General features: G+C 39.3%; 1 pseudogene; it reads right to left on the reverse strand.

Annotated features, from left to right (window-relative positions):
- Window positions 1–455: 455 nt before the first annotated feature.
- On the reverse strand, window positions 456–6,094 carry LOC117149891 (annotated as a pseudogene).
- Window positions 6,095–11,096: the final 5,002 nt, after the last annotated feature.

The raw sequence follows: 11,096 nt of genomic DNA on the forward strand, positions 1-11,096 counted from the left end.
TTAATTATATGATAGAGACAATATCATATGCGTCACTAAATTGATGACGAGGTATTTGGCAACTTGATACAATTCTTTAAAGTTTTTATATCAAAAATTATATGATAGGGACAATATCATATGCGTCACTAAATTGATGACGAGGTGTTTGGCAACTTGACACAATTCATTAAAGTCTTTATATTAATTATATGATAGGGACAATATCATATGCGTCACTAAATTGATGACGAGGTATTTGGCAACGTTATAGAATTCTTTAAAGTCTTTATATCAAAAATTATACGATAGGGACAATATCATATGCGTCACTAAATTGATGACGAGGTATTTGGCAACTTGATATAATTCTTTAAAGTCTTTATATCAAAAATTATATGATAGGGACAATATCATATGCGTCACTAAATTGATGACGAGGTGTTTGTTTGGCTACAGGAAAAATCATTTATTTATCGAATCATCAAGCAAAGGATAAGCTTCAGTGGATCGCAGTATGGCAGCTGCTCAACCACTTACAACACCTTGCCTGTTACAAAAGTCGTTTACAATTGATTCTAGGCTTTGTCATTGTATTAAATAATGCTTTTATATGTAACTAGCGCGGCATCAGGTGATCGAAGATCCTCCTAATTTACTATGTTACAAATTACATTGGCATCACATCCATTGTCGTTTATAAAATAAATTATAAACTTTAAATGGTTTAGAAGCCATACAATGCAAATTGCCCCTTATTTATCATTGCAGTCCAGCACGGATACGACCTTAGAGGCGTTCAGGCATAATCCAACGGACGTAGCGTCATACCACTGTTCGCTCGAACAAGTATTGTGCCATTGGTCCGTACCTGCGGTTCCTCTCGTACTACGCAGGAATGCTGTCGCAACAACGTTTTGTCATTAGTAGGGTAAAACTAACCTGTCTCACGACGGTCTAAACCCAGCTCACGTTCCCTTGCATGGGTGAACAATCCAACGCTTGGTGAATTTTGCTTCACAATGATAGGAAGAGCCGACATCGAAGGATCAAAAAGCGACGTCGCTATGAACGCTTGGCCGCCACAAGCCAGTTATCCCTATGGTAACTTTTCTGACACCTCTTGTTAAAAACTCTTTAAACCAAAAGGATCGATAGGCCGAGCTTTTGCTGTCCCTGTGTGTACTGAACACCGAGATCAAGTCAGCATTTGCCCTTTTGCTCTATGTGTGGTTTCTGTCCGCACTGAGCTGGCCTTGGGACACCTCCGTTATTATTTGAGAGATGTACCGCCCCAGTCAAACTCCCTACCTGGCAATGTCCTTGAATTGGATCATACCTGAGTAATTGGAGTTATACCAAATTTTCAAATCAAAAATACATAAATGCATCGTTTTATTAAAGAATTTGTTTGCGATTATATAACAAACTCGTGATACTTTGATCAAGAAGCTTGCATCAAAACCCAATACCATAAGATATAATAAATATATCCGTATAATGGCTAGGAAATGATACACGTTCCATTTAATCAAGTAAGTAAGGAAACAATAAGAGTAGTGGTATTTCATTGACGATACCAAACCGAGGTCTAATATCTCCCACTTATTCTACACCTCTTATGTCTCCTTACACTGCCAGATTAGAGTCAAGCTCAAAAGGGTCTTCTTTCCCCGCTAATTATTCCAAGCCCGTTCCCTTGGCTGTGGTTTCGCTAGATAGTAGATAGGGACAGTAGGAATCTCGTTAATCCATTCATGCGCGTCACTAATTAGATGACGAGGCATTTGGCTATTTTTTTTTTTTTTTTTTTGATCGCGGAGGTATGGAAATCTATCGAAAGATACTAGGTCTGTCAACACTTCAGTTTCCTAGCATGCACGATTCATTGCTGAACCGAAGTTCCGCAACGCCTACGTACTAAAACCATCCTCATAGCCATTTATATATTACCATTATTTGCGATGTTTATGCCTTTATTGATGTTATGCCAAGACAGCAAGCAAATGTTTTGAACCAAACGTTTTAGCTAAGTCCAATCTCGGGAAAACCCGCTCAGGTACATGAACTGTTTAAAACAACCGAGACTGCCTCTCATAACCTGGACGCTAATGATATGACTATCATATTTGCTGAGGAGACCCTTCGCTATCAATCTTTTAACGGATTGACCACTCCAGATCCCCCTCCAGTTCAGGGTGGCAGAATGGAATTCAATGTCACCTGCGGCTTCGAATCTGCGACGCAATTCAGTTCGTATGTCCGGTCTGTCGTATCTATTGATTTTGCGCTGGTGCGCATCATCCATAGAGTGTCCGTCTGTCACAATTTGTATGTCGATCACATCAATGTGATTTTGTCGTAGTGCCACCAGGTCCGGTTTATTAAGGCCGGATTCGCACTGCAGACTTGGTTCAACAATGACCGCGCAGCCTCTCTCCTCAAGTCCCCGCTTGATTCGATTTACTACGCAGTTGTGTCTAGCTACGCGCCTCCCATGCGATCGGTAACATTTTTGCATTATATGGTTTGTTGTTTCGGGAGCGTCACATCCTGCACGACACTGTCGTTCCAATTCGTGCCTTCCCCTTGTAGTACGAGACTTCGTGGGTAGGGCATTTATCCGCAGACGAATACCGTCTATATATTCCTTTCCTGTTAGTAAACGCGTGGGTTGATTAACCCACCCGTGTTGCGGTCCCCAATGGCCCGCTTCACGGAGTCCGCTGCCATCAACTGAGAGGTACAATTTGTTCGCCCAATATTTTTCTATTGCCGGACGCGATAACAATTCATGTTGTTCTGCAAATAATCTATCTCGGGCCCGTTGTTTTTCGGCTTCGAGGAAAGAGCTGGCTACCTCGTTTTGCGTGAGGTGAGGCCATTTAATGTTACTCAAACGTCTTAGCCTTAACATTGGAGCTACCCATCTAAGTGATGGAATTCCGAGACCTCCACTTTTTGGGGCTGCGTGAATGAATGCTATCGGCACATCCAGCGGAAGATTTAGCCATCTTCGCACATAGTATCGTATTAGTTTGTCAGTTTTTCGTAGGACGCCTATCGCCACACTCCCAAGGGCTAACTTGTGATAGAGCTGTGGGATAAGGACAGTCCTTAGGGCGAACATCCTCTGTTGTGGTTTGAGGGGGGCCTTTGTCAATCTTTGTAGCTTTGGACCAATGTCCTCGGCCGGATTGCATCGAACCCTCCCAGTTGCAGTGAAGTTGATGCCTAAGTACTTCCACTCGTCCGTTCGCTTCAATGATGGAATCTCTCTTGAGCCTACGTAAAAGCTCTGTGCCTCTAGCACGGTACACTTCTGTTTCGGCTGGCCCTTAATGCCAACGGTAAAACATTTGTCGGCATTAAGTTTGAGGCCGACGAGAGATAGAAAATCCAACGTTCTGTCCAACAATACTTGAAGTCCCATTCGAGTTTCAGCAAATAGTACCAAATCATCTGCAAACGCGGCCGCGTTAGTAATGGCATTTCCGACTCTGGCACCAATTTCGCTGGGTAGGTTTCTAAGTAACCTGTCCATTACCAAGTTAAATAGAATAGGAGACAAAGGGTCACCCTGCTTCACTCCTCTAGCAGGGACGAATTCCTCTGAACTCCAACCGTCCCCATTGAGACTGGTACCGCCACCCTCGTACGTATTCTGTACGTAGTCAACGAAGCCCTTTGGCGCACCATAAGCACGTAAGGTGTCATATATAGATGCATGCGATAGAGAGTCATAGTTACTCCCGCCGTTGACCCGCGCTTACTTGAATTTCTTCACTTTGACATTCAGAGCACTGGGCAGAAATCACATTGTGTCAACACCCGCTAGGGCCATCACAATGCTTTGTTTTAATTAGACAGTCGGATTCCCCAAGTCCGTGCCAGTTCTGAATTGATTGTTAATTGATAATCGTTATAATTGATAAGAACTAATTGGTTTAACCCAAATAGTATTCATAAAAATTTTAGCAAGAAAGTTCCACAATTGGCTACGTAACTAAACTATCCGGGGAACAAGTAACTAACATAAATGCTAGAAACTCTATTTACCCAGAACGAGCACATAAACCATGTTATTGTTTCCCAATCAAGCCCGACTATCTCAATCTTCAGAGCCAATCCTTATCCCGAAGTTACGGATCTAATTTGCCGACTTCCCTTACCTACATTATTCTATCGACTAGAGACTCTTCACCTTGGAGACCAGCTGCGGATATTGGTACGGCCTGTTGAGAAGTTTGCGTGTCCCCACCATAAATTTTCAAGGTCCGAGGAGAAAATATCGACACAACAGTATATGTCATGCTCTTCTAGCCCATCTACCATATCTCTCTGCGAAAGACTTCCATGGTAGTACGGCTATAAAACAGAAAAGAAAACTCTTCCGATATCTCTCGACGGCTTCTTTATGGTCGTTCCTGTTGCCAGGATGAGCACGAGGCCCATATTTAATAACAAACGGATACTCAACAGGTTACGGAATTGGAACCGTATTCCCTTTCGTTCAAAATTATTCAAGTGTATTATATTCGCTTTGTTTATATAGTTAGGCATTTTTGTTTTACTTGAAAATTTTCGGCTTTCGCCTTGAACTTAGGACCGACTAACTCGTGATCAACCACTGTTCACACGAAACCCTTCTCCACTTCAGTCCTCCAAGGTCTCATTCGATTATTTGCTACTACCACCAAGATCTGTACCAATGGCAGCTCCATGCAGGCTTACGCCAAACACTTCTACGCATACCATTGTACCTTCCTACTCACTAAAGTTTCAAAATTTATATCACAAGTAATATAAATCATCTACTTTAGCGGTAATGTATAGGTATACAACTTAAGCGCCATCCATTTTAAGGGCTAGTTGCTTCGGCAGGTGAGTTGTTACACACTCCTTAGCGGATTTCGACTTCCATGATCACCGTCCTGCTGTTTTAAGCAACCAACGCCTTTCATGGTATCTGCATGAGTTGTTAATTTGGGCACCGTAACATTACGTTTGGTTCATCCCACAGCGCCAGTTCTGCTTACCAAAAGCGGCCCACTGGGCACATTATATCATAACCTTGAACTTCATATCAAGAAAGTTAAGGTTCTTACCCATTTAAAGTTTGAGAATAGGTAAAGATCGTTTCGACCCTAAGGCCTCTAATCATTCGCTTTACCAGATAAGATAGCACCAGCTATCCTGAGGGAAACTTCGGAAGGAACCAGCTACTTGCCCTCCAATTGGTCCTTGTTAAAGGATTTAAAGTGTACTCATTCCAATTACAGGGCCTCGGATATGAGTCCTGTATTGTTATTTTTCGTCACTACCTCCCCGAGCTGGGAGTGGGTAATTTACGCGCCTGCTGCCTTCCTTAGATGTGGTAGCCGTTTCTCAGGCTCCCTCTCCGGAATCGAACCCTGATTCCCCGTTACCCGTTGCAACCATGGTAGTCCTAGATACTACCATTAAAAGTTGATAGGGCAGACATTTGAAAGATCTGTCGTCGGTACAAGACCATACGATCTGCATGTTATCTAGAGTTCAACCAATATAACGATCTTGCGATCGCTTGGTTTTAGCCTAATAAAAGCACATGTCCCTTAAGGTTCATGTTTTAATTGCATGTATTAGCTCTAGAATTACCACAGTTATCCAAGTAACTGTTAACGATCTAAGGAACCATAACTGATATAATGAGCCTTTTGCGGTTTCACTTTTAATTCGTGTGTACTTAGACATGCATGGCTTAATCTTTGAGACAAGCATATAACTACTGGCAGGATCAACCAGAATAATGTTTTTCCTTCATATTCCATTCATATATTTTGAATCGAAATAAGCAATATAATAGATATATAGATATATAGATTTTTCACTTTATATAATTCCATGATTTTTATTATATTGAATAAAATTCAATATTTCGCCTTTGGGTAAAATTTTAAATATATAAGTAAAAAATCCATTCGATTACGGCCATTTTTATATAGCATTCGTAATCCATATTTTCATTTTTAATTTATACTTGTTTTACCAATATAACAAGAATTTCATCTAATTATTGTAATATATATATTTCTATAATTTTATCTTATTATACATACATATTTCATTATAAAATATCATTTTATTTCCAACATACATAATTATTGTATCCACACATGTACAATTTTTGTTTAACCAATATAAATATTAAGTTAAATCATTTGCATTTTGAAGATAAATTTAAAATTTATCTCTTTTCATATATATCTCTGGTAATATATAACATAAAACCAAGCGCATATGATAATATTTCCACATTTAATATATAATTTTATATTTCTTTCATAAGAATCCATATTTGTATTATACCGTAACGATATAATAATCCAACTATACGGCAGGTAATAAATTAATATTTGCCTGCCTCCAAAAATTAACGATAATATATGGAAACGATTTGTTATTCTATATATAATAGAAACTTGACTTTTGTTTCAACGATATTATCTATAAAGCGTATATTCCTATTATCCGCGGAGCCAAGTCCCGTGTTCTATAGAACTGAGAAACAAATTTGTACGGATAATAATATACTTTATTGTATGTAACCAATATAAACATAATCCGAAATAAATATTTCGAATAATGCGGGAGGTCGGCAACCACTGCCTACCTATAGTAGTTTTTGAACCCGCTGTCCTCAAAGCGGGTATTTCATTTCCGTTTGCCACCCAACATACGGGCTATTCTCTTATATATTAAGAGATTATAGGAACATTTCATTTTTTTTCCATTATTCATATATAATATGATTATTTTTCCCTTATACATATAATAATTAATCATTTTCATATGTATATTATTGAATTTACTCATATTATTGCCAAAATCATATGAATACATAAGTTTTGAACAATATGAGAGGTCGGCAACCACTGCCTACCTATAGTAGTTTTTGAACCCTCTGTCGTAATTCCGGTCGTTTACACTACTATACCCTCTCACTATAATGGCTTTTCTCTATAATACTAAGAGAATGTGGGATATTTTCAGCATTTTTTTCCCTTATACATATAATAATTAATCATTTTCATATGTATATTATTTAATTTACTCATATTATTGCCAAAATCATATGAATACATAAGTTTTGAACAATATGAGAGGTCGGCAACCACTGCCTACCTATAGTAGTTTTTGAACCCTCTGTCGTAATTCCGGTCGTTTACACTACTATACCCTCTCACTATAATGGCTTTTCTCTATAATACTAAGAGAATGTGGGATATTTTCAGCATTTTTTCCCTTATACATATAATAATTAATCATTTTCATATGTATATTATTTAATTTACTCATATTATTGCCAAAATCATATGAATACATAAGTTTTGAACAATATGAGAGGTCGGCAACCACTGCCTACCTATAGTAGTTTTTTGAACCCTCTGTCGTAATTCCGGTCGTTTACACTACTATACCCTCTCACATAATGGCTTTTCTCTATAATACTAAGAGAATGTGGGATATTTTCAGCATTTTTTCCCTTATACATATAATAATTAATCATTTTCATATGTATATTATTTAATTTACTCATATTATTGCCAAAATCATATGAATACATAAGTTTTGAACAATATGAGAGGTCGGCAACCACTGCCTACCTATAGTAGTTTTTGAACCCTCTGTCGTAATTCCGGTCGTTTACACTACTATACCCTCTCACTATAATGGCTTTTCTCTATTATACTAAGAGAATGTGGGATATTTTCAGCATTTTTCCCTTATACATATAATAATTAATAATTTTCATATGTATATTATTTAATTTACTCATATAATTGCCAAAATCATATGAATATACATAAGTTTTGAACAATATGAGAGGTCGGCAACCACTGCCTACCTATAGTAGTTTTTGAACCCTCTGTCGTAATTCCGGTCGTTTACACTACTATACCTCTCACTATAATGGCTTTTCTCTATAATACTAAGAGAATGTGGGAATATTTCAGCATTTTTTCCCCTATACATATAATAATTAATAATTTTCATATGTATATTATTTAATTTACTCATATAATTGCCAAAATCATATGAATACATAAGTTTTGAACAATATGAGAGGTCGGCAACCACTGCCTACCTATAGTAGTTTTTGAACCCTCTGTCGTAATTCCGGTCGTTTACACTACTATACCCTCTCACTATAATGGCTTTTCTCTATAATACTAAGAGAATGTGGGAATATTTCAGCATTTTTTCCCCTATACATATAATAATTAATAATTTTCATATGTATATTATTTAATTTACTCATATAATTGCCAAAATCATATAAATACATAAGTTTTGAACAATATCAGAGGTCAGCAACGGTCTTTCCTCTATAATACTAAGATAATATGGGAATATTTCATCATTTTTTCCCTTATACATTTATACATATAATATTTAATAATTTTATATGTATATTATTTAATTTACTCATATAATTGCCAAAATCAAATAAATACATAAGTTTTGAACAATATCAGAGGTCGGCAACGGTCTTTCCTCTACCATATAATACTAAGATAATATGGGAATATTTCAGCATTTTTTCCCTTATACATATAATAATTAATCATTTTCATATGTATATTATTTAATTTACTCGTATAATTGCCAAAATCCTATGAAGACATAAGAGAATACAATATGAGAGGTCGGCGCAACCATAATATAGTAGTTGATGACGAGGTGTTTGGCAACTTGATACAATTCTTTAAAAAGTCTTTATATTAATTATATGATAGGGACAATATCATATGCGTCACTAAATGATGACGAGGTATTTGGCAACTTGATACAATTCTTTAAAGTCTTATATTAATTATATGATAGGGACAATATCATATGCCGTCACTAAATTGATGACGAGGGTATTTGGCAACTTGATACAATTCTTTAAAGTTTTTATATCAAAAATTATATGATAGGGACAATATCATATGCGTCCACTAAATTGATGACGAGGTGTTTGGCAACTTGACACAATTCATTAAAGTCTTTATATTAATTATATGATAGGGACAATATCATATGCGTCACTAAATTGATGACGAGGTATTGGCAAACTTGATACAATTCTTTAAAGTTTTTATATCAAAAATTATATGATAGGGACAATATCATATGCGTCACTAAATTGATGACGAGGTGTTTGGCAACTTGACACAATTCATTAAAGTCTTTATATTAATTATATGATAGAGACAATATCATATGCGTCACTAAATTGATGACGAGGTATTTGGCAACTTGATACAATTCTTTAAAGTTTTTATATCAAAAATTATATGATAGGGACAATATCATATGCGTCACTAAATTGATGACGAGGTGTTTGGCAACTTGACACAATTCATTAAAGTCTTTATATTAATTATATGATAGGGACAATATCATATGCGTCACTAAATTGATCAGTCGCGATCGAACACTCAACGAGTGCAGACGTGCCTGCGGACCGCAAGCAAGAAATTGTTTCGCTTTTTTCGTATTTCGTTACCTCCGTTATTCGCATACCGGTCACCGCGTCGCGAGATATCGCCGCGCGCTCTGATTGGTTCAGCTCGCGTGCCTAACGGACTCGCACCAACACTAACGCACACTCGAGCGTGCGTGTTATCTGGTTGTTTACATCAAGCGCATAGTTAAGCAACTTTAACACAGCAGCAGCCACGTGCAGTGGTTTGTTCTCCGACCAACTGTACCCAGCTCCCCCCCCCTTCTACCCATCACCCTACACCATGGATTGGCAGGCCCCCCGCGTGTCATCAAGCCAGGCAAATCTACGCCCTGCAAGAAGGCCCTAAGAGCAAGGGAGCCCAGCACTAGCAGCGACTCCAGCACCTCGCATTCGGAGCCCGGTGAGGTCAAGCGCAAGCCTGCGCGCAAGCCCCAAATGGAGGAACTTGACGTCACGCCCAGCACCAGCGCAGCTTCGCGTCGTAGGTTAGCAAACAACCAGTTTGCCATCCTCTCGAGCGATGAGGAAGACAATGACGACGACGACCAAGCCGCCTCAGACGAAGAACCTGTACCCGCTGCCAACAAAACCCCGGACAAACCCAAGCCTACCCCGAGGACTTTCAAGCCACCCCCGATATTCATCCCGGACGTGACCAACATTTCTGCTCTGATCAAGATGATTACGACTCTCGTGGGTCCCAGCAAAGACTTCACATACAAATCGGAACGCAACAACGTGCGTGTAATGATGCCTGACAAGGAGTCTTACTCCGAGCTTCGTAGGCACCTGGTTTCCCAGAACAAAAGGCATCGCACGTTCCAGCCCAAAGATGAGAGGGCATACAGAGTCGTAATCAAGGATTACACCACACCGCCGATCGTGACGAGATTCAAGAGGAACTTGAAAGACTAGGGCATAAGGTCAGAGACCTGCATAATCCTATTGGTAGGAAAACCAAGGAGCCACTCGGGTTATTTTTCGCCAACATGGAACCCGCCAGTAACAACAAGGAGGTCTACCAAATCAGGAGACTGTGCAGGTCGGTCGTCACCATCGAGCCTCCCCGTAAATTCAACGACGTGCCTCAGTGCTTTAGATGCCAAGGGTTTGGACATACCCAGCGCTACTGCTTCCTCGAGCACCGATGCGTGAAATGTGGTGGCCAACACGACTCCAGGACTTGCACTAAGAAGGAGGATGAGAAGGCATGCTGCCTTCACTGCCAAGCTGACCACCCCGCTTCATACAGAGGATGCCCTGCCTACAAGAAGGCCAAGGCACAGCAAGCCCCTAAACCCAGACCGGCCACACCCACCAGCAAGCCCAGCACCATCCAGATCCCAAACATCTCCAACATGAGCTATAAAGACGCGCTCAAGGCTACTCATGTACCACAGCAATCCGATCCCAACCAAAACCGCCAAACCCCACCGAAGCTCCGCAATCCAATAACCTGGAACAAATCTTTTGCCCGTTTTCAAAGAATGGTTGAAAGTATGATGGAGAAAATGTTCTCCCAAATGACGCAGCTTATTGCTTCCATCCTCAATGCCAAATCATGGAAATAAGCCTGAACATAGTCATTTGGAATGCTAACGGCCTGCAGAGGAGCAGA

This window comes from Drosophila mauritiana, unplaced genomic scaffold (genome assembly GCF_004382145.1).
Source record: "Drosophila mauritiana strain mau12 unplaced genomic scaffold, ASM438214v1 U_5, whole genome shotgun sequence".
Taxonomy (NCBI): Eukaryota; Metazoa; Arthropoda; class Insecta; order Diptera; family Drosophilidae; genus Drosophila; species Drosophila mauritiana.